Source organism: Phodopus roborovskii, unplaced genomic scaffold (assembly GCF_943737965.1).
Source record: "Phodopus roborovskii unplaced genomic scaffold, PHOROB, whole genome shotgun sequence".
Taxonomy (NCBI): Eukaryota; Metazoa; Chordata; class Mammalia; order Rodentia; family Cricetidae; genus Phodopus; species Phodopus roborovskii.
The window spans coordinates 5,246,048-5,268,592 of record NW_026126563.1 but is presented as its reverse complement, the minus strand read 5'-3'; the positions used below and the strand labels follow the sequence as shown (position 1 = coordinate 5,268,592).

Below are 22,545 nucleotides of genomic sequence, written 5' to 3'. Positions count from 1 at the left end.
GTCACAGAAATATTCCTGAGGTTTGATTTTAGTGAAGTTCTAGTGTTAACAAATTCATTATTGCTTTTTATTTCATATTTCTTGCTTCCATTTATAATTATTTCTCCCAGTGTTGATAATTGAATTCAAGGCCTTGTGTATGTGGCAGGCAGCCATTGTACCAAGTATTTCCCGGGAACCTTCATCTCTAGCCCACGTCTGTTTTTCTTGAAGGAAACAAAATGCATTCAGCTACATTCTCTAACATGGATGAGCCTCCAGGATGTGATGGACAAGTACAGGGGGATCCAGGTCCCCAGAGTAGTCAAATGCAAAGACAGAAAGTTTGGGTGATGAACGACAGGGGCTGGGGGAGGGGAGGGAGAGCCCAAGTGTTTAATGGCTTGCAGCTTCTGTTGGAGTGATGAGAAAGTTCTAGGCATGCATTGTGAAGATACTTATGCATTGTATCTTTGTGAAATGTGCCGGTTGTGTGTTTGAAAATGGTTGAAGCTGTCCATTTTATTTTGTTCTTGAGGCCACCGAGTCACTGTACCCGGCCTCTCAATATCCAGAGCCCCTCATTTGGGCAAGTCTCCTGTATCCTGTGGCCACTGACTTTCCTCCTACTGAGCCACAACTGATGTCATTTAAACTAGATCACACGTGTGTCACGTCTCAGGGAGGGGCCTTTCAGAGTCTCTTCCCCTTCCACAGAGAAGGAGCCATGGCCGCCTGCCTCCCTCAATGTCCGTCCAGTTCTGTTGGGGAAGTTCCCTGTCAATGCGCACATGTAATCAGTTATGCATGGCGACATCTAATGAGATTTGGGGGCTGAGACAGTCAAGGGTTCTGCTGTTGTAAGGATGTGAGATGTTAATAGGCCGCAGCCTGCCTGCTGAGGAATTAACATGCTGTGGGATCCTGACAGAAGTTAGCAGAAAGCAGCTTCCCTTCCCCATGCGTGGGGACTCTCTCCAAAGAGAACCCCTCTCTGCAGCCCTGTCCCTCCTATTCCCCCAACCACTGTGACACACAGCCGTGGAGCTCTGATCCGGCTGGCTATTCTGAAGTCAGCTGTTGCTGGGCCTTTTAGTCAGTATGAAATTAGGAACAGGCTTGTGTGTGGGTTGCCTACCTGCCGTGTAGTCACCAAAGACTGCAATCAGTGAGAGAATATAGCTTCTCGGCTTAAACAGCGAGGGAGACTTCCACACCTTCTGTGCCTCAGTGGGGAACGGGGCTGGCTCTGTGATTCAACAGTGTTATTTGTTAATGCTACCTGTTGTAACCCAAAAGATGGGCGCAGCAAAAGTCAGGAAAAGAAAATCTGTGTAAGAACAGCGTGCAAGAGGCCAGTGTGAAGATTTTTAGCGTTTGTTTTGTTTTTCCTACTCCTGTGAAGAAATCGAGGAAAGATTGTTAAAATAATGACTGTGTGAGAAGATTTTTTTCAGGGTTCTGCATCGGCGGGCGGGCGAAATGAGAGCCGTATTCTCGTAGTTGCACACATGGGTACACTTTGTACAGGGTCGTCAAGCTTAGACTGGGAAGAGGGATGAACAAAATTTCACACAGGTGTCTGAAAGAACATGAAGAGCTCAACCTTGATTGAATCCTTACCCCCGAATTATCTGGTGTATAAATGAGTATGCAAGAGAAGACTGCCCTCAGCAGAGAACCCTCTTGGTGTAAGCATGGAGCCATCTGGGTACATTTCCCATTAGAGGTGGTTGTGTGTATGTGCGTGTATGCGTGCTTGTGTAAGAAATACACTGCTTCTTTTCTATTAGCCGTCCCTTAAATAGAACGAGGATCTAAGGGAACCCAGACAGTCTAAACCGAGCTGGAAACATTCCACACAATGCACTTTAGACCCCTGTAGGTGGAAAGCATTTCAGAGGACCTGCCTTTACAACAGAGAGGCACAGCTTCACCACTCTCCAAGGGGAGACTGACTCTGTGCTAACTTCCTGCCAACACACCCAAACCGAGCAGCTATCCCTCAGCTTGTCTGCATTCTCAATGCAGACAGTACTTCATCCTTTAAAGTCCACGAAAAGGAAAGCTTTTTCAGAAGGTTTTCACCAAGTAAGGGTTGGGCCACTGTTTTTGAAATAGCAGCAAATACCCAATTTCCATTTCTCATTTGCAACAATTTAACCCTGTCCCTCACACCCTCACATGGAACACCTAGGCATACCCACTGTGATGTAAACAAAATTTTAGACTGCATTCCCTCTGAATTCCTGTCTTTAGACATTCCCTCTGTGCACTTAAGTTAGTTTGCAGAGCAAAAGATGGCCCTCGGCTTGGGTACATAATGCCGTCCTCCTTTCTGAGCTGTAATTCACACAGTCTTAATAAATTCAAAAGGATGGCATTAATATTTGGGTGTCTCCCCCCCTCCCCAGGGCTCACACTTAGAGACTATCTAGTACATCCTGGTAGTTTGCCTTGTTGGAGGATTTCATGCTCTATTGCAGTGAGTTTCACTTCAGGCTTGCAGACAGGCAAGGCCTTTTCTGGGGGAGGGGAGTGGTGCTTTTTGTTTGCTTTTTACTCTTAGCTCTTCTTTACTGGAGCCCCCTAAGAATGTTTCTTATCTAAACATCCCCAATCACCGACCAAGCCTTCCCTCATCAAATCCCTGGAAGGGACAGAGTTTCAAATGCTGAACCAATCACTCATTAGGCAGCAGCAGAAGGGAGTTAGTGCTGTCTTCCTCTCCTGTTCCGCCAGCCAGAAGGACCAGCCCATTTAACATTATAAATACCCCAATGTTAACCATTAACACCGTGGCTTTGCTCAGCTCCAATATTCTAATATTCTAATTCACCTAAACCATTCAGGACATGGAGGAACCCTGCATCCCCAAGGAGTCCCAGGGATTTGTACTTTGTACAGAAAGTGTCCTGAATCTTGAATGGCTTTAAAAGAAACAGATATTTGAAGACATAAAACAGCTGCAGTATGGTTGTACCAACAGCACCAGAACTCTCTCCAATTCATTTTTATGCCATTGTTCTTTGTGTGCAGAGCAATCCTGCACTGGTATGTTGACAATAAACAACCACAGTGGCTTTAGAGAGACAACTGAAAAACGAGTTTCAACTTAGTAACAAAGCTGGCTGGCCTTCAGGCTGCCTTTCCTAGGCTGTCACATGGGCTCAAGAACCTGACTCTTCCCATCTATCAAATTTCACTCTCAGATTTCCAACGTATGCTACAAAAGTGTGCAAGTAAACTGTTTGAAAGCACAATATTATTGTAGACAGGGGAAGCACACAGTGAAATCACAGGGGAGTGGCCGAAGGAAGGAGCCACGTCATATAAACTATAGAATTTCGTGTAGGTTTTTTTTTCTTACTGTTCAGTACTCTAACTTGTCAATTTTTCAACACATGGAAATTATTAATGCAACGTGTAGTCGGAAACTAGATCAAAAGAGGCAGAGATGTCTCCTACATGGCGTGGACTCTATTTAAAAATACTACCCTCCCCCCAAAAAAACCCTCAATTAAACTTTGTGCTGTGCATATTTGAGTCTGTGTTTGAGATTGTGTATACACATGTAACATCTACACATGCTATTTATACTCATGTCATTAGCTGAATTGGGAGAAGCCTTTCTTGTGAACTTTCACCGGGTGTTGTAATGAATTGTAGGTACTTCAATACTTTTTATTTTATTTTATTGTGAATCAGACTTAAATGTGATTGTTCAGAAATACATCCCACTTAAGCATTCAGGCTGAAACCAGCAACAATTGGCCGTGACCTTTAACATGCCTGCTTTCCAAATTAGTGCCGACCATTAATCACACGGGGCTTACATTTTATGATTCGCGGGGCCGTTCCTCGCGGGCCTCCTCCCTCTGCGCCCCCTCCTCGGCGGAAACACACGCATGCACACGGAAACATCTCCGTCTCAGCCAGGCCCCCGCCCGATGGCCAGCTCTGCCAGGGTACAAGCGCCGCCCTTTGCAGCTCCTCCGCACAGGAGTTTCTATTGCAAAACCAGTGGCCGGGGAGGGCCCCCCGAGCTGCACTAGCAGCGACCAGGGCCAGGCACCGGGAAAAGCCACCGCGAAAGGTAACCGCCCGGATCTTGGCGCCGATTGTTAGGCAGAGCCAACTCCGGCGTCTTGGCCCCAGCGCTTCTCCGCTGCGGAGTTATCACGCGCAGCCGCCGAACAATATGGCCAAGAGCCTGGTGGGAGAAGACAGTGCCCCTCCGCAGGCCACGGCTCCCCTGGCCTACGTCACCGCGGATCGCGGGGCGCGCTCCCCGGCCCCTCCTCCTCCCTCCTCCTCCTGCTCCAGCTCCCCTCCCCCCTCCCGCAGCCCCTCCCTGCCAAGTACCAAGAAAGCTCTGGGGCGTCAAATCCAGGTTTTGATTCACAGACTCAATACACTGTCACTAACTACGACCCACGGAGAGTAGTAAAGGGAGGTGGGGGGGGGCGGGAGGCACAAATGAAGTTTTCCGAAGCAGAGCAAAATGAGTTGAACTTGGAAGACACGAGTAAACAGCCACGGTGACAAACGAGTGGAAGCTCCACCACTCGGCCCCAGCGCTGTCCTGTCCTTCCCGGGGCACGAGGGCCCCCAGACGCGCTCCCGTGAAGTTCAGGGGACACGCGGGCAGGGTGGGCACCGCTTAGTGTGGGCTCGAGGCTCAGCGTCCAGGTGCTCGAGAAAGCTGGACATTCATCCCAGGCACGTCTGCACGTATGGATGCGTGTGTGTGTGTGTGTGTGTGTGTGTGTGTGTGGTGTGCGCGCGCGTGAACAGCCTCTAGGAACTGGAGCTGCGGCAATCTGAGACTTGAAGCTGAGGGGCGACCACTAGCCGCGGACGTCGTGATTCAGTGCCATTAGGGGAGGAATTATGTGGGTCTGAGTCATCGCTGAGCCTCCAGACTTTCTCCGCAGTGTGGCAGAACTTTGTGCTGATGAGACAATAGTGCAGCGTGTGCGTTTCCTTCAGGGCAGACCATTCCCGGGCTGGGGGAAGCCTCGGGCCTGCTCCGACCCTGGACGCCGGGTCCCCGTCTTTGCTCGGTGCAGTCCCTCGGAGCCCTGCCGGCGCCTGGGCCCCCGCGGGGCGGGTGCGTCCCGGGCGCGCGCGCGGCGCGCGGAGGGGGGCCGGGCGCGTGGCGGGTCCCGCGCGCCCTCGCGCGTCCCCCGCGCCCGGGCGCAGCTGGCGCGGTCGGTCTCGAGCAGCGCTCGGCTCGGCGCCGCGGGCGCTCTGCTTCACCTTCAGATGCGCGGGGCGTGCGCGTCCTCCTCCCGGAGCCCGCCGCCTCCCCTCCAAGGTAGGGGCCGTGGGGCGGGGGCGCTTCCTGGCCCGTGGGAGGGCGGATCGACAGGCAGGGCCGGGAGGGTCGGGACCCACAACGTGCCCAAGACCCCGCTGTGCCCCGTGGGGTGGGGGCGTGCTGGGCAGGGGGCGCGCCCTGTAGAAGGTCCCTGGCGCCAGGAGGGCGACTTGGCTTTCTGTGTTGGTAGTTACTCCGCTCTGCAATTCCAGGAGAGGAGAAGATGCAACTTCGGGTGGCGGGGCGAGCGCCCGGGAGGTGGCTTTTACCGCAGTGGAGGGGCGGGGTGGGGGCCGGGGTGGGAGCGCGGAAGAGGCTCTGGCTTTGTACACTTCGTCAAAGGCGACGCGGGAGGAGGGGAGCTCGGATGCGCTCTCATCCATTAGGAGACAAAGAGCAAATTGCCTTACTTTAAAGTAAAACGCTCTGGCTAATGAAGGTGGGTGATGGGCGGCGGGGCCGGAGGAGCCGCTTCAATTATTAAGGGTTTGGCGGAGGGGATCGATGCCTGTGGGCACAGAGCGCCGCTGCCTAGGGGACTTGTTTGCGTGTGTGTGTGTGTTCGGTGGTGGTGGTGGTGGGGTGTTCTCACGGTCCCCTCCCCGGGCTTCTGTGGTCAGCGGGGAGATTTGAGTGACCCTGGTACTAAAGAAGTGGGATCTCTAGGAAGGGAAGTTCGCGTAGGGGTGGGGGCGGGGGCGGGGGCGAGATTCTGGAAGTGACTCTTGAGTGGGGTGGGAAGGAGATCTGCGTGGCGGGGACTCCTCGGAATTGCGCTTTGCCTTGCGGGGGTGTAGCAGAGTGGGGGAGGGGGACTTATTGATAGCCATATATGTGTATATGTGTGCACACACACACACATACACACACACGAATCACACCCTCCCGGGTATGTGAAAGAGAACGCAGAAGGGTGTATGCTGCGGGGGTGGGGTGGGGGTTGGAACGGCGCCTCCTCTGCCATTTCCAGGGAGAACATACCGAAGAGTTAAGATCAGTATTTAGATTAAACCTCCTCGTCAAGTTTTAAAGAAACTTTGTCTGAGTAAGTTTGTCACATGCAGGCCAGTGGGGTCTTTCAGTCAGCGGTTCTTGGAGGAAGGCGGGCGTGCGATGATAATCAGGCTTTGTGAATCGGCAAACCAGTGGGTCCCTGCGATTAGGACTCCAGAGAACCAGCCCTTTACCCGAAAAATGTGGGTCTGTAAGTCAGCCGCATCCATCACCAGCGTTAACAAGCTCTCCGCAGCAGACCAGGCCAGCTCCCCAACCCCCAGCTTCGGGGTTGTGTGTGTAGCTAACTCATTGCCTGGCTTGGTCGCTGGGTGAGCACGGATCAACTTGCTCGCCCCTCTTTTAAAATATATTATTCATTCGGCGTCTTATTTAATCCAGATGCACAAAAAGCCATTTACTGCCGCTTCATTGTTAGTTTACATTTTTTTTTTTTTTTTTGAAAAGGCGACTGGTGTAACCTGTGGAATTTGAAATGCAAATAAAAGCCTGTGGGAGTTGGGGCAGAACAAATCGGCACTTATAAAGTGAAAAAGATTTAATGTCTTTGAAATCATTGCAGAAGAGAGAAACTGGAGGGGAGCGTGATTTTTTTTTTTTTCTTCCCAGGGAGTGGATTGTGACGTCAGGTCTTTTTGGAAAAGATGTTATTTTTAAGGTCTTGAAGCTGGGGTATGCGAAGTGCTTTACAGGAAAAACAGATTACAAGATTAACATCTGTTAACATGATCGTTTATCTCCTGCCAAAAATAGGTCAGTTCTTTCTTAAGGAAACATGCTTGCTTCAGCATGCTTAAATAATAAAATAACGACTCTAAAAATTAGGGACGAACATCTGTTGTAATCTGACTCGCAAAAACATTTTTAATTATTAAATCACTCAAAGGTCAAAGTCTCTTTTGGGGTGTTGAGAACACTCTACCCTGAGTCTGCCCGCCCCGATACAACCCCCCCCCCACTCTACACTCCTCGCTCTCGCTAGTTTCCTTTTCGTCCATTGTGGACGTACGAGATATATTTAAATGGCATCCTCTGACTCCAGTCTCGTTAGGGAGACAAACTCCGCATAGATGGCTAACTTTCAGAGCCCTGCTGTTGTTTTACCACTAAATAGAACGACAGGGAGGGGAGAGAGAAAGAAAAAAGAAACTGCCTTGCAGAGTCTCCCTGCCCCCTGGGTGTGAGTGATAGGTCTGTCGGCCAATCCGCGGCAGCTTTCTCCATCCCGGAGGTAATTTGGGGTGTGTGCGTGTGTGTGAGAGCGCGCACGCGCGTGCACGCGCCCATGTGTCGGCCCAGAGTCCGGCCAGCCGCGCGCATCCGCAGGCTCCCGCATTTGCACAGATGTGTGCTGTAGACGTGGACACGCTTTTATCCAAGTCTGTCCAGCTAGATGCGCACGCAGCAGTCCAAGTGGAGATCCTGCCCCCTCTCAACGTCTTCCTGCGAAGACTGGGCAGCACTTTCGGATTCAAGTCGAAACCTGCCACGGGGAAAGGAAAGAGGAAGGATTGATAACACTTCTCAACCATTGGAGACTCTAGAGCAGCTCCATCCGCCTGCTCCCAGGCGCCAGTGGGGTCGTGTGGCAGCGACTTGGCGATAGCAAACGTGCAGGGATCGTGGGTTGTGGAAACGGATGCTAACTCCACATAAAACTGAAGGGCACCGTCGCCTCCCAACTTCCAATTTCATTCTCTCCCTGGGAGTGATACTTAGTCCCTGGTAAATTCTAGAGTGCGAACTGCTCATGTCTGATGAAAGTTCTGGTGCTCACGGGTCTTCTCAGTGCTGCGCCCTGGCCGCGTCTGCACAATGGGTACGTTCCCGGGCAGAGTGTCACTGTCTGAACCTTCTCCACCCGGTCTCCTTAGGAACAGGCGTAGTTGGTGATGGGTGATCGGTGCAGCACTCACTTCGGGACGGGATCGCCTGGCTGGTGTTTAAATGTTGGGCTTTGGGGCGCTCGGTGGTCTGCCTTGCGATTCCCCAGGGGTGGTGGTGGTGATGCAATGGTGGGTGACACGCACGCGTGCGCCTCCCCTTTCTTGAGACCCCCGTGGGGCCACAGACCTGGGAAGGGAGGCACAGTGTCCACACCCGGTATCTGGATGCACCGAGGTCGCCTCCGGGGTGCCCCCCGCCCCCACTCCTGAGATTTCCAACTCGGTTCCTAGGTGTTGTCCGTCCGCGTGTCCCCTCCTACTCGGGCCGTTTCCACCCAACCGGATCGCCACCCCTTTGGGCCCTCTCTCCAATCTCGGCGAGCCGGTGGCTTGAGGAATGGGTATGTCGCTGCATTAAATCATTCCTATTTCTGTGTGCCCCGGCCGCCCGGCGCCTCTGGGGGGGTGGGGTCGGGGGGTGGCGTGGGCCTGGGTGGCCGGCGGGGGCAGGGGAGGGTGCGTGGGCGGGGGGGGGGGGGGGGCACCACCTGCCCGCCCTGGAGGCGGGGCGTGCGGCCGGGGGGCGGGACACCCACCTGCCCGTCCCGGGGGCGGGGGCGGCGGCCGCTTGTTGCTGGGCTGCGGGCTGCGGGGGGCGGGCCGTGGGCGGGGCGCCGGAGGGGGGGAGGCCCCCGGCTCGCCGCCCCCCTCTCCTCTGGCGCCCGCCCCCCGCCCCCGTCATGTGCAGCGGACGTCACACGCCTGCCCTGTAACCCAAGAAGTGAAAGAGACTGGGACCCGCAAGCCCAACTTCGCACCGTAACAAAGACTGCGGGGTCCGTGTGGGCCGTGGGGCGCGGGCCGTGGGGGAGGGCGTGGGCGCGGGGGGCGGGGGCGGCGCGGCGGGCTCGCGGGGCCGCGGCGTGGGCGAGCGCGGGCGGGGAGGGCTGGCCCGGCCGGGCGGGGGGCTGGCGGAGGCGCGGCGGGGCCCAGCGCCGCGGCCAGGCCAGGTAATTGGCTTCTATTTTAAACTTCACTTTGTTCTGCTGGAGGGGGGGGAGGCGGGCGCCCCCCCACCCCGGAGGGGGCCCGGTTACGTAAGTCCCCACACCTGAGTTGGGCCCTGCTCCCCCGAGGGCCGGATTGGGGGCGGGAGTGGCCGGTGGGAACGGGGTGCAGGCGGCTGGCTGCTTCGGGGGGTGCGGGGGGCTCTCGTGGTCCACGCGTGAGACCGGATCGATGACTGGGTGGAGAGGAGGCCCGAGTGGACGTCGGGTTGTTTCTAGAAGCCCAGATGTGCCCTTGGGCTGGGGCGGGCCTTCCAGGGTGTCCATTGAGTAACAAAGGACCGAGTGCCTGTCCCTGTCGTCCACTCGCGGTGCCCACTTAACCGGCAAGTCTCGGAAGAACTTTAGACGGCGTCTTAATTAAAGGTACAGCACCACGTCACGTCCCGGTGAACCTACCATTAAGTCTTGAATGTTGGCTAAATATAATTTAAAAATTGATGTGCGTTGACCGGCGTAGAAGCAAAGAGGGTAGCTTCCCCAATAGGATCTTTCCAGATTACGTTTTAAACCTCCCTATTAATATGATTGGAGTATTTCGGTTTAGGAATGTGTTACTTTAAGGAACTAGGCATGCCTGCTATTTGATATGATATTCGCTACACACTGCCCTGCACACGAGAGTACATTTTTGTCGCTCCTTCATTTTCTCTTGTATTCTTTAATCGTTTCGTCAAAATAGCTGTGTTTATTTTTATTTACACAGACCGGCTAGAATCAAATATACCATACTACTATTGTGCATGACTTCTGAGGGCCCCCTCCCCCTCCCTAGCAAAATTGGAGATGGAGTTGAGCTGCCCTGGTGTCAGGGGTGTGAGTTGGGTCACTGGAGGGGACAGCTTTAGTTCCACGAGAGTGACCCCATAGCTGTCTCGAAAGGGTTCTGGGACAAACTGAACTCAGGGAGAGGCTTGCAACAACTGTTTTGATAATTAAATTAAAATGCTGATGTGTTAAGATAAATCCATGTCTAATATTTTCTTAGTTCATTAGGAGAACTTGTTTCCTTACACTTGCTAATTTGAACATACAGAAGCCTTCAGAGTACATTAGCATTCTAAAGAAGCAGCTATCCCAGTGGGTCTGTTTTAAAGCCAGCCAGAGGAGTAGGCATGGCTTTCCAAAAGGGGACAAAACACCACCGTAGCTGGCTCTGGCTACTTGCTGCTGCTCCCAACAGTGGCCACAGAGAAAGGAGTTTGGATTATTTGTGTTCCTGAGCTTTTAAAAACCTAAAACTTTGACTTTGGTATCTGCGTCTGATTCTAATTGCTGGTTTGTCTTCTTAGTAGCTTATCTCAGCAGCTTTAAGTGAACACTGCTGTTTGTAAACACCTTGTAGAGGCAACTAAGGCATCTCTAAAAATTCTCCCGGGATGTTGAAATCTTATTTTTTTAACTTCCCACTTTGTCCCAGAGACACTGCTAAAGTGGATTGGGAGGAGCCCTTCCCAACAGGCCACACAGTATCCCCACTTTTATAAATGAAACTTTTAACCCCGTTTACCTTACTGTCTCCTGCCAGGAGATACTTGAGTTTTATAAGTGGAGCATTTGATGTGATTAAGTTTAGCAACAGTTACGTGAAAGGGAAAAGGAGACTCTTTAGGAATAATTGGAAGTGGGGAATACTCCAACAGATGGCTCCCAGTCCTCAACTGGGGGAAGATGGTAATGTACCCTGGCAACTTGAGTGGAGTTTAGTCATGGCTCCTTCTCGGAAAAACCAGCCCTGGGTGTAAGGGGTTGTTGTAGGTTTTTGTGTATCCGTACTCCAGATGTGTTTTCTGCCTTGTTCATAATTTACCAGGAGTAATCTTTGAGAAAGAATTTTGTGGGAGTGGTGTTGAGTGGGACTGGAGGTTGTGTGTAGAATTTCAGCTGCATTATACCTTAGGACTGTGGAAATAGGAGCCGAAATGTAAGCTGATTATGTTGGGCAGGAGGGAGGTAGCATGCCCTGGCCTGTGTTTTCCTATTACAATGTTGCTCCTTTAGAGGGTTGGCCTGGTCATCTCACTGTTTTGTTTCTTATTCGACTTTCAATTTAGGAGAGAAGGACAGGTGTTAACTATATAGCATTACAAGAAATACTCCGCTTAAACTATCACTAGATGCACTGGGTAAACATGGCTGTTACCATGCAGGGGACATACCAGCTTTCACTTTGGTGTTTTTTTTTTTTTTTTTTTTTTTTTTTTGGACTGGCCACATGTATCCCGGAATTGCCCAAATTTCTCTTAGTGCTGCATGTGGATTTGATCATAATTAACGGAACTCGTGGAAGAAAGGAGAAGCAAATTTATTTAGTTAGATATTTGCTTTATACACATTTGAACCCCGGAATAGCATTCCTTCTTCAAAGGCAGACAGCTTACCAAGTACATGTGTTTAGATGTTTTAGTGCTTGAAAGAAGCTATTCTGACAAAACCCTTTTTAAAAATGCATCTCTTTGTTAGTGTTCCTTCCCCCCTGCCCCCCCCCCAAGTTCTGGAAACAGCAGGGAAATCCCCTACCTCCCATCTTCCTGAGCTTGCACACCCCCCCCCCCCCAAAGCTCTGCTGTGAGTCTGCTGGAGTTTTGTTTGGTGCTTCACTAGCCTTCTCCAGGCTCCTTACAACTCGGCACCTTTGACCTTAGCTTCCAGAATTATTCACGTGGAAGCATGAGGGACTAATTTCATTACTCTGTAGCTGGCAGGGCAGGCGACTGACCCCTCTGGTGCTGCTGGGAACTGCACCTCCTCAGGAGCTGCGTTTTCCCAGCAAGCTCAGCTTCAGGATGTAGGGCTGTGGTGAAGCCCGAGGAAGGAGAAAGGGGCTTTTGGGACCCGAAGCTGTCTGTGACCCTGGCTAAGAGGAACGTGGAGTTGCTGGGAGGCAGGTGTGAATGTGGACCCTGTAGCTGCTCAGGGGTTGTGTGTAGAGTTTTACGTCTGCTTCTGCAACGACTGTGGGACCCTGAGCCCAGCCTTTGTACCAGACAGCTTGGAGTGCAGTGGCAAACACCTGTTCAGGGTTTAGAATATCGGGGGCATTTAAGGGGCAGCACTTTCCACATTCAAGCCCTGGTCCCATCCTCCACTCCTACACCAGAAGGGGTTTTGCAGCTGGGGGGAGGGGTGAGACCTTTTTCTTCCAAGTGCTCCCCCCCCACACCCTCCTCCTCTCCTGCTCAGGAGAGTGGGTGGGGAGTCTTCTTGTCATTGGAAGCCAGCTATGGTTATTTCAGAATTTTCAAAAGTTACCAGAAACCCACTCAAAGGAAGGAGTCCTCTCTAGTGTTTCTATTTAATGGAGAATTTATTAGTAAGATTAATCTCATGAAAAGGAAGCCCGAAAGGGGAGGTATTGAGTGTGAATTTGAAATGTTTATCTGAGTCTTAAACAAAACAAAACAGCTCTACTTTAAAGTTAGTTTTATTCCAGGGAGACACACGTCAGGCATATGACTACATCCCTGGGGCTGTGAATGTCCTGACCTGTCTGTTGAGATGAATGAGGTGTATTTCCCAAGGACTGGTGAAAATTGGCACTTGGAACCGTCTACTCTGCCCTCCTTACCCCCTGCATCTGCCTACACGTGACACTGGCAGCTGTGTCCTTCCCTGCCGGATTGGGAGCTGTGGTGTGGTGTGGTGTGTGTGTGTGTGTGTGTAAGAAAATGCTTTCCATGCACACATTGGGATTGTCAAGAAGTATAATTTTGTGCCTCCCAGCATGCCTTAAAAGTAGTTTTTCAAGAAAGATCCGTCGTTTAATCTTCAGCCCAAATGGTACTGGAAATTACTAAGCAGTGTAATTAGCTATTTTTAGAAAGCAAACATGTAAATATATGTTAAGTAATAAGTAAGACACAAAGCTGGAGAACAGTGGAAAAAATAATCGAAAAGGCAGCTTTGTCAGACGTGTGTCCGAGTTCCAGGATGCGTTCATCCTGCCAGGTTATTTTGCTCTGGGTGTTTGGGTCAGAAATGTAATGAAGTCTCTGCAGTATGAATTCTTTCCATACACGATGTGTAACAGAGGGGGTCTGTCTCCACAGCTGTGGGTGGGTGGGGAGGTAGGTGCCTGTCTTGCTGTTTTATTTCCGAGCTTAGTTGAGCAGGTGTTTTATTCCTTCGGAACAGGTAGGTTGCCTCTCACTGCCTGTCATACCCTAGGGACATGCTGATGCCACCGCCTCCTCCTGCTTAGTTAGGAGATGGCGCTTAGAGGTTACAACATGGTGTTAGCTTTCAAGACCTGGAGGGTTTCTCAGAAGCGGAGGCCTTCTGTTGAATCTAATATTTTGTTAATGGCGAGGCAGTAATCCTCCTCCTCCTCCCCCAGCATTCTTAGCCCTTCAGAAATCTTTCTAATCAGCTCCACCTCCTCCCATGTGAAAGGGTAAGGGACAATTTGTTAGGAATTTTTGTCCTTTGTTTCAGCAAAGGGCAACATGTGTCTGTCTTTACCATATGGTTCTATTTAACCTGTGTTGCATGAGCTGAGTGGAGCTGTGCTGGACATTGATTTATTTTGGCATTCGAGAATGTTCTTTGAAATTGAGTACAGTCGGTGATGCATTGCGAGTTGTGCCCAGAGGTAGCTGTGGCCTTAGCAGCTTCTTCAGCTGGGGATTTTGAGTGGTGAGCAAGGCTCCTGTTCATAGGAAGTAGTTTCCCACGAAGTGCTGAGTGATTATGCCAATTCAGAAAAACCTAGAATTTGATAGGCATGGCAAAACTTTTCCTTGGGAGTAAGACTAAGGGTCCCGCTGGTCAGCAAGAATGTTACACGTTAGTTCTTTACGATTCCAGTGATTGTAACCTAGAGCTAAAAATGTCTGTTGTCCCCCTACCCAATTTTAAGGGCTTAGCACCCCCTCCCCCCGGAGTGTGTCCGGGGAGAGAGAATATATATATATATGTATGCATGTATGTATATGATATATATATACATATATATATATACATATATATATATAAGATTGCTATGTTCATGACTTCCTGGTTTTAGAGATGATTTTATAGATCTATTAGAGTTTTCTAGTTTTACTGGAAGGTCTGATCTGTTGTAGAATTATCTACACGTGTAGTTGATGTTTGCACACTCTAGCTGGGGATTTCTTTCGGTTAGACTGCATTTAATTCACAAGAGTGTAGATTTTCATGCTGAGACTCAGGAGGGCAGCAACGTGTCCTGTCTCCTCTGTCCCTGACAAATGCCTGGCTTTGCTCTCCCAGAGATCCAGGCTCTGTGGACACTTTTCTTCTCAGATAGCCTTGGTAGCCGCCATCTTCTGGTTTTCCTGTCCCAAGGAAAGAAGCTGGGACACGCTGGGTCCTATGTGTCCCCAGCTGCGCTCTGCGGACTCTTTGGGCACTGAGTAGAGAGTTTGGACAGCGGAGCTGTGCTTCTCCTTACACCCAAGTCACGCCGTACGGTGACACAGTATTTCCATGCTAGTGCGGGGAAAATGCCACCATTCATGACAGTCATGCCCCCCAGATCCAGACGGATCATTCCAATCACACCAGTACTTGCCGTCTTTAGCATGACCCATTAGCATGATGATGATATTCTTCTGTTAAGGAGTAACACTTGGCATGAAGCCATAATTGTCATTGTGATGAGAATAACATCGTACCCAGTCACCCAATTGTCTTCCTTTCCCCAGAAATGGCTTTTTACTTTGAAAAACATGAGGGGGGGGGAGGAGGAGGATGGTCTCATTCCTAAAACCGACGGACAGTAAGTGGATTCCTGGTGTATGAGCACTCGCCATAGCAACACAAACTTGGGGACGATTCGTAGAATCATGGGATTAGTGGTAGGATTAAAATTAGCCTCTGTAAATTACCCTGGTGACAGAGAAGCCGAGGATGTTAATGGTTCTCCTGGTGGCTGGGCTTATCACTTGTTGTCTAGGTTGGTGGAAGATTATAGGGCTGTCCTGAATCTTAACTTTAGGAAGTAGTTCGCCTTTCCCATAGGCATGCATCGTTAAGCGTCTGTCTCAGTTGGAATTTGGGGTCTAATTGTACAGCGTGTGTCTCTGTTGCATTGCACAAGAGCAGGGTCAGCTGGGACATGTGCTGTAGGCATTCAGTCACGCTGTCTGTGAGCACAGCCACTCATTTCAGAAAGTGCATCACATCTTTTGGCTCACAGAGGCTTCCTTAGGGGCATCTGTGGATGGAACCCAGGGCTTCGTGTGTGTGTGTGTGTGTGTGTGTGTGTGTGTGTGTGTGTGTGTTCTTCCTGCCACTGAGTTGTGTTCCAACCTTGGGGATAAATGACTAGCTACCTCTTCTTAGTCTGAGCAGGCTAGTGTGAAGCCTTGCTTTTCTCCTTTTCTGCTTTCCCCCCTCCCTCTCTCCCTCCCTCCCTCCCTCCCTCCCTCCCTCCCTCCCTCCCTCCCTCCTCGCCCTCCTCTCCCTCCCCCTTCTCTCCCCCCTTCCTCCTTCCCCCTTCTCCTCCCATTCTTTTTGTTTGCTTTTGAGCCAGGGCCTCACTGTATACAGGGTAGTGCACTTATGATCATTGGCATTTCTTTCTGTAATTCTGTTTTTTGTTTGTTTGTTTGACTTTACTGTATTTAGATGGCTTAGAGGTGATTTTTGGGTGAACTTGGGGTTCTGTAGGTGGTAAAACGCAGGGAAATCTGGTCACTCAGTCAAGGCCACAGTGGGGCGGGGTTTGGCCTTGGTATCTTAGCACCAGGTTAATTTTCTAGAGGACAAGGGTACTGAGAGTCTGCTGACTCAGCACCAGGCTGGCAAATGGTCAGGCGCTAAGCATGGCGCTAAGCATGGTGTACAGGGGCTCCTGGGCTCGCCTGTGGTGCTTAGCGCTGGCCGCAGAACGGAGAGAAAGTGGTGATTCAGGGTTTGCATCTCTCCACAGTGAAGTGTCTGTGTGAGAGCTGGGCCGGTTGTCACCATCTGAGGCCACAGCAGCACCTCAGAGGAGGAAGCAGAATGCCCTGTCACCCCAAGCCAGCCAGCTGTCAGCATAGTTTCCAGGCCAGGCCTGTGGGCAAAGGTGTAGATTTCCTAAGGAAGTCCAGCGGTAACTACCAGTGTCAATAGCTGTGTGTGTGTGGGGGGGTGTTGTGAACATGGAGCTTGTTGATTAGGTTAGGTTGACCATCCACTCAGCTCCCCAGGCCTGGGGTTATAGACACAAACCACTTCACTCAGATCGTCATGTATGTATGTATGTATGTATGTATGTATGTATGTATGTATGCATGCATGTATGATTGAGCCATCTCCAGATCTCATTTTACCTCCAGTATTGAGCTCAAACCCGGGGCCCCTTTTATCTGGCAAGGTCTCTACAGATCTGTAGATTCCTAGCTAGAAACATCGTAAGAGCAAGTTACTGGCAGTGGATCTAGAAAGCTTCTAAGAACGGAGCTACCAGAAGACTAGGGAAAGGAGTCAGAAAAGCCAGCATCCATTCTGACGCACAGCGAGTTCTCTGTGCCTGAAGCCACAGACCGGGGAAGATCAGAGACCTTTGGTTGGGTGTCTGCTCAGGTGGGGGCAGGTAAACAGGAGATGAAGGCATTGGCAGAGAGGTCTGGGTGTGGCAAGCTGGTAAGGAGTGTGCCAGGGCTGGTGAGATGGAGAGCTGACCAGGAGGCGGTGGGCACTCGTCTCTAAGCTCATCTGGGGCATCACAGACAAGATATCGAGAAAGAAGAGATAAGACAGGACGGAGCAGAGGCCAGACAGCCAGGCAGGGTCCTTCCTTCTAGTAATTCAGCCAGCGACCAGCGCTGGTGGCCCACTGGGCTGACGGGTGTTTTGTCCAGTGTGTTTTGGTTGATGCCTGTCTGGGTGGACCCTTTGTGATCACTAATGACATGTAGAGGTATCTTCACTCTTCGGCGCTCCATGGTTCTATGCTGTTCAGTTTTTCTTTATTGTTAAGCCTTTCCTGTGGGCTTACTCTAAACAGACACAGGCAGCCATTCTGGATGCTCTCCCAAAGGACTCCCACATTTAGAATGATACGTCTTCATTGTCTACCTGAAGCTGTGTACTTAGTAATTTTATGTATCTGTTTTGTTATGTGTTCGTGTTGGTATGTGCGTGTGGTTGAGGATGCCCGTAGAAGCCAGAAGAAGATGGTGTCGGAACCCCTGAGTTGGAGTCACAGGTAGTTGTGAGCTCGGTGATGGTGTCAAGGCAGATGAGATTTTCAAAAGTGGTCCCTTCTGGCTACTTAGGTACTGTAAAGTCATAAGGTCCTAAGAAGAAAACTCCTTACTGTGTATTGCGTAGGCCATTGTGTGCCAGAGCACATGTGTGGAGGTCAGAGGTCCAGCTGTGGGAGGTCCAGCTGTGGGAGTGGTTGTCTCCTTCCACCCTGGGGGCCCTGTGGATTGCACTCAGGTTGTCAGGCTTGGTGGCAAGTGCCTTTGTTGGCGAGTTTCCCTGCTGGCCCTCTTACCAGATGTTTATCACAGGGTTAAGTTGGTGAAAGCGTGCACAGCTAGTCCCCCACGAGGCTCCCACTGAAGCCTCTGTCATTTCAGGGACCTTTTGTAAGGTGTCTGCTCCAGCACAGCACTGTTGTGAGCTCCATCTGTATTATTTAACACCCAGAACAGCTGGAGGAAGTTGGCAGTCCTTTCTGCCTCTTTTCCCTTGGGGACATGGAAGCTAGAACCCTTCTGGATAGAAGCCTTCCAGACTAGAACCCTTCTGGATAGAAGCTGGCTTCTCTGGGCAGGTGTCATTGGTTTGTGACCCCCGTCAGTCCCCCCCCCCCCCGGTGTCCGTTGAAATGATTGTAGAATGGGTTTCCATCTTGGTTTGAGTCACTCGAGATGGGACTTGGGGAGTCAAGGCCCACTCCCATTCCTACAGGTGAGTTCTTCACCAGAGGCTGGAGGGCGCCATCATGGCAGTTGACCCGAGTCTGGCTGGCTCTGGGGTCCTCAGAGTCCCTGGTCTTAATTCAACTATCTGGCCTGAAAATAAACTGGCTCCTAGGAGTGATCTAAGGAAGATTCGGCACAGGGGGACTTGGGGGCTCTAGACACCGGGGTGGGGGGGCCTTCAGTCATGTCTGGATCCTTCTGTCCTAGTGACCTCATGCCCCAGGGGGCTGAGAGCGACCTTTGAAAGCTTTTCCTCCCTAGCTGACCCCCACCCCACCCCAGGCTGTACCTGCAACATTTTGGGCAAGGACTGCCCATCCCCCATCCCCCTCCCTCCCTCCTCCCTCCCTTCCCCCTCCTTCCCTCCCTCCCTCCTTCACGCCCAGGAGTTCAAGAAAGTGTGTGTGTGTGTGTGCGTGTGCGCGTGTGTGCGTGTGCGCGTGTGTGCGTGTGTGTGCGTGCGCGTGTGTGCGTGTGTTTCATGGGTGTGGAGGTATCTTTCACTGAGGCTGGAGCTGGGCTGGTGGCCAGAGAGCCCCGGTAATCTTCCCCCACACAAAGTACTGGGTCACAGGCATATGTAGCCATACTGTATTTATTTCCTTCCTCCCTCCCTCCTTCCCTCCCTCCCCCCTCTCTCCCTCCCTCCCTCCCTCATCTTTCCTTTCTGTCTCTTCATATATCTACCCCCCCCCCCCCCCCCCGCCGTTCTACACACATGTTAGGAATTTGAACTCAGGTTTATACTTACAGAGCAGGCACACAGCCACTGAGCTGTCTCCCAGGCCCCGGGGAACTGTCTTTTTTCTTTTTTTAAACAGATAGGCTTTTTGGGCCAGGTGAAGCTGTCCCTGTGGTCTTGGCCTTGAAGCACTAAAGCATTAGAGAGAGTACATCACCTCAGAGAAGCCTTCGTTATGGACACTTGGAATTGGGGTTTCCCAATCCGGTGTCTCACACATTGTTATATTTTCCCCTAACCATCACACATGTCAGAGCTGTTCTTAGCCCGAGGTCGTTTAGAGGCAGGCCTCAGATAGACTTTGGTCTACTTGGTTGCTGTCTGTGGATTGCATGCCACTCATTAAGATAGAATGCTAATAATCACATCGAAAGAGAATTGGGTAACATTATTATTGTTTAAAAAAGCTTTCATGCACTCCACGTGCTTCTTGAGCTTGTGAGGCGTGGCCCAGAGCTAGCTTTAGCCCCCCGGGTGGGTGGGAGCCTCGGAGCCCATGTGGTAGGAGGAGGGCACCAGTTTCCAGTTGCCCTCTGGCCTGTGCACACGCACGTGAGTACACACTAATTTATGTAGTTTACATGCAAACAATACAGGAGTTAATACTGGTGCAGTTTTTGTTCTCTCTATGAGTGATCTTTGAAACTTACCTGTAGTCATGCCAGCCGCCCGTCCCAGCGTGGACAGGCCCCATTTGGCACCCTTGTGGGTTCCAGCGGGCAGCCTAGTGAGGGAGGCCCCTCCCGTATCAGGCCTGGTGTGGAAATCCCCACCCTACATGGACTGTCCTGTTACCTGTTTTCAAGGGGAGGGTATATTTATTACTTTTGAAATAGCTGAAATGGATTCTGAGGGGTGAAAGTTGTCAAGCTTCGCTCTGGGGGACCGTGTTGGTAGTGCGGGTGTCCTGAATGCTGAGGGAGGGGACCGTGGGGATGCCTCGGGACCTAACCCCTACTGTATACACAGCATCTTTTTCCTAGGTTATGAAGGTCACTTCCTGTGCCATGGTTCCTGCCTCTGCCACAGCATTTGATAAACTGCCCAATCCTAGCATTGTTATTCAAAAGAGACCCAGCAGGGTTGACCCAGGTTCGTCTTCAGATCCCTGATGTCTCTGGGCATGTGTGAACAGCACCCCTACCTGTAGAGAGGGGAAAAATGTGGTCAGTGGTCAGGCTGGAGCTGAGTAGTCACAGAAACCCAAATCATGGAAATGGAAGGCCAGTCCTCACTGCTGGCCTTTGCTCTTGTCCTTGAGATCATCCTGCGGAGAGGTGTGGCCCTGTTCACTGTGAGGGGTGGTGTGAACACCAGGGTACCTCTCCCTGCCCTGTCCTTGGCACCTGCCTCCCATGAGCAGGGTGTTGGCTCCTGTACCCAAAGACCCAGAAGGACCCTGCGTGGTCAGGTGGTCGCCATACACCTCGCTGCTGGATGAGGGATCCCAGGGGTGATTTTGCAGTTTGAAGTGAATTAGTTTTTAATCTGGTATTTTGTCCAAAGAAGGTGTGGCTCAGAATTGAGTGTGTGTTCTCTGCCATCTAGCACTCAGTTTGGTACGCTCTGTGAGGTGACTGGTTCACTTAGCTGTTTTCCATAGGTTTAAAGATGGATTTAGCTGTCTGGTTGGCTCAGTTGGTTAGAGTGCGGTGTTATCTATGCACTGAACCTTCAGACTTTTTTCCTCCATGGTTTGATGTGTTTTTGAGAGACTCAAAACAAGGAAACTTAGAAGATGGATAAACACTGTGTAGGGCTGAGGTAGGCCAGATGGAAACCCTAGGGAGGGTTAGTCTCTGTCCCTGAGAAGACACTGTCCTGGTAGAAGATGAGTACCACTTTTCCCCAGCCAGGGCCCCTTCCTTCCTCCCCTCTAGCAGCACGGCTTATGGGTTAGAGGGCAGTACTCTCTCCGCTCTGTGTTAGAGTGTTTGGGGGTTTGCTGTGGAGGCAGGTAGGCCATCTTGTTTCTTTTTTCAGAAGGACAAGGGAACAGCATTTCGTTGGTCTTCTTTAATCAAACAGGGCATGGCAGCTTCATGTCGGTAGATATCAGGTAATGGTGCTCTGAGGGAGTGTTGCTGCTCTGGAGAGGAGCAAGCCAGATGGTGTCTGAAGTTGCCTTGATGCCCGAGGAGGCCCTGCCGCCCTGGGGTGGGAGGTGTGCCAATACTGTAGGGCTCTGAATATTGTGGCTTCTGAATATTGTGTCATTCGTTACTTGTGGGACTGACGATGACATAGAGGGACACATCATAGCAGGCCATTCGAGAGAGGCAGGTGGAAGGGAAGAGGCTTATGAAGAAAGTGAGCGGACACTCAGCCGGTGGGAAGGCACCAGAGGGTGGGCGCGCATTCCTGCCGCTGAGTGCACCCTGCAAAGCCTCCAGTGGTTTTCAGGCTCTCTGGTTTGGTTGATGCAGTTTTATCCCGATTTCAAGGCAAGATGTGAATTGCTTCCTGGTTCAGGGGCTGGGCCTTGTTCCTGGATGGGACTTGTAGTTACCAGTTCTTCCTGCTTGCAATGCAGATGTTCTGATCAAGCAGGTTTAGTATTTTGACTGAGGGTCAAGTTCCCTTCCTGGCTGTATCTATCGGTCTTCGCAAGGCTTGCATTGATAAAGCGGAATGCCGCTGGAACCCTGTTGGTTATCTCGTGGAATGTCAGTATCAGTGTTCAGAAAACTTGCTGGTCTTTTAAAGGTGAGGTTGGCTTGTACGCGGGTGGGGTCACGGAGGACAGAAAGTGCAAGTCAGCACGTATGCCGATGTGGTCGAGGACGTGTCTGTTTAGCAGAAAACTGCTTCCTGAGGGCAGGGCTGGCTGGCGAATGAACCGGCCTTGTAGGATTGCTCCCTGGGCTCAGAAATCCTCAGTTCTCTGTGACTTTAGGCTTCGTCACTGGTTTCTGGCCTTGAAAATGATTTAGGCTGCCAGAGCCAGTCACCCCCTGCTGGCTGCACATCTGGGGGCTCAAGAGCTCAGGCTGTTTCCATCCAGTCATGTGCGATTTATGGTTATTCAATTGCCTTAGGATCTGCTGGTCAGATGGACTTCAGTTCCACAATAAATTAAAGTGTTCTGATTATAACATCCCTTTCTTAGACAAACCCTGACTGGTCTTAGAGGGTTAGTGGAAAATAGGACTATGGGTTTACAGTTAATCACTCGGGGCGGAATTCTTTCCTATTCATTTAAAAGGCACTTTGTTTAATACACTTTAAGATGTCTGCAGTTGGGGCTAAGCGAATGGGCTGTGTCCTATTTTTAAGTGAAAGGACTTGTGGCTGGGAGGGAGCGGAGCCCGGCCCCCACAGGCTCTGGTGTGGACTCTGTCCCCTCCATATAACTGCCTTGCCTGGCAGTGAGGAGATTCCAGTGCTCTCGTCCAGGGGAAGTACTTGAAGCTATGTGTGCGTTTTTAGCGATTGAAGCAGAGTGGCTGATTGACGGGTGTTCTCAGGGCCTTACTGCTTGGGGGGGGGGGTGTTAAAGATAGACTTTGTCTTGAAGGCATACACAGACACTTTGGAGTTTTCACGATCCCATTTCTACTCTAGTAATCAACAGTGCCTGTTTGTGGCAGTCACTGTAGCTTTGGTTTCCAGCCACAGATTTAGTTTAGCAATTAAAACGTTATGTGCA

General features: G+C 51.1%; 1 protein-coding gene across 4 annotated transcripts in view; it reads left to right on the top strand.

Moving 5' to 3' along the window:
* Positions 1 to 5,169: 5,169 nt before the first annotated feature.
* The window catches only part of Znf516 (zinc finger protein 516), a 93,029-nt gene continuing 75,653 nt past the window's right edge, over positions 5,170 to 22,545 (top strand). For 2 of the 4 annotated variants that reach the window (XM_051202257.1, XM_051202255.1), the window contains exon 1: positions 5,631 to 5,741. The gene's annotated coding sequence lies outside the window, so the exon portion shown is untranslated. Of the gene's footprint in view, positions 5,300 to 5,630; positions 5,742 to 22,545 lie in introns of those variants that run through there. The other 2 variants (XM_051202256.1, XM_051202258.1) reach the window with 2 other exon arrangements.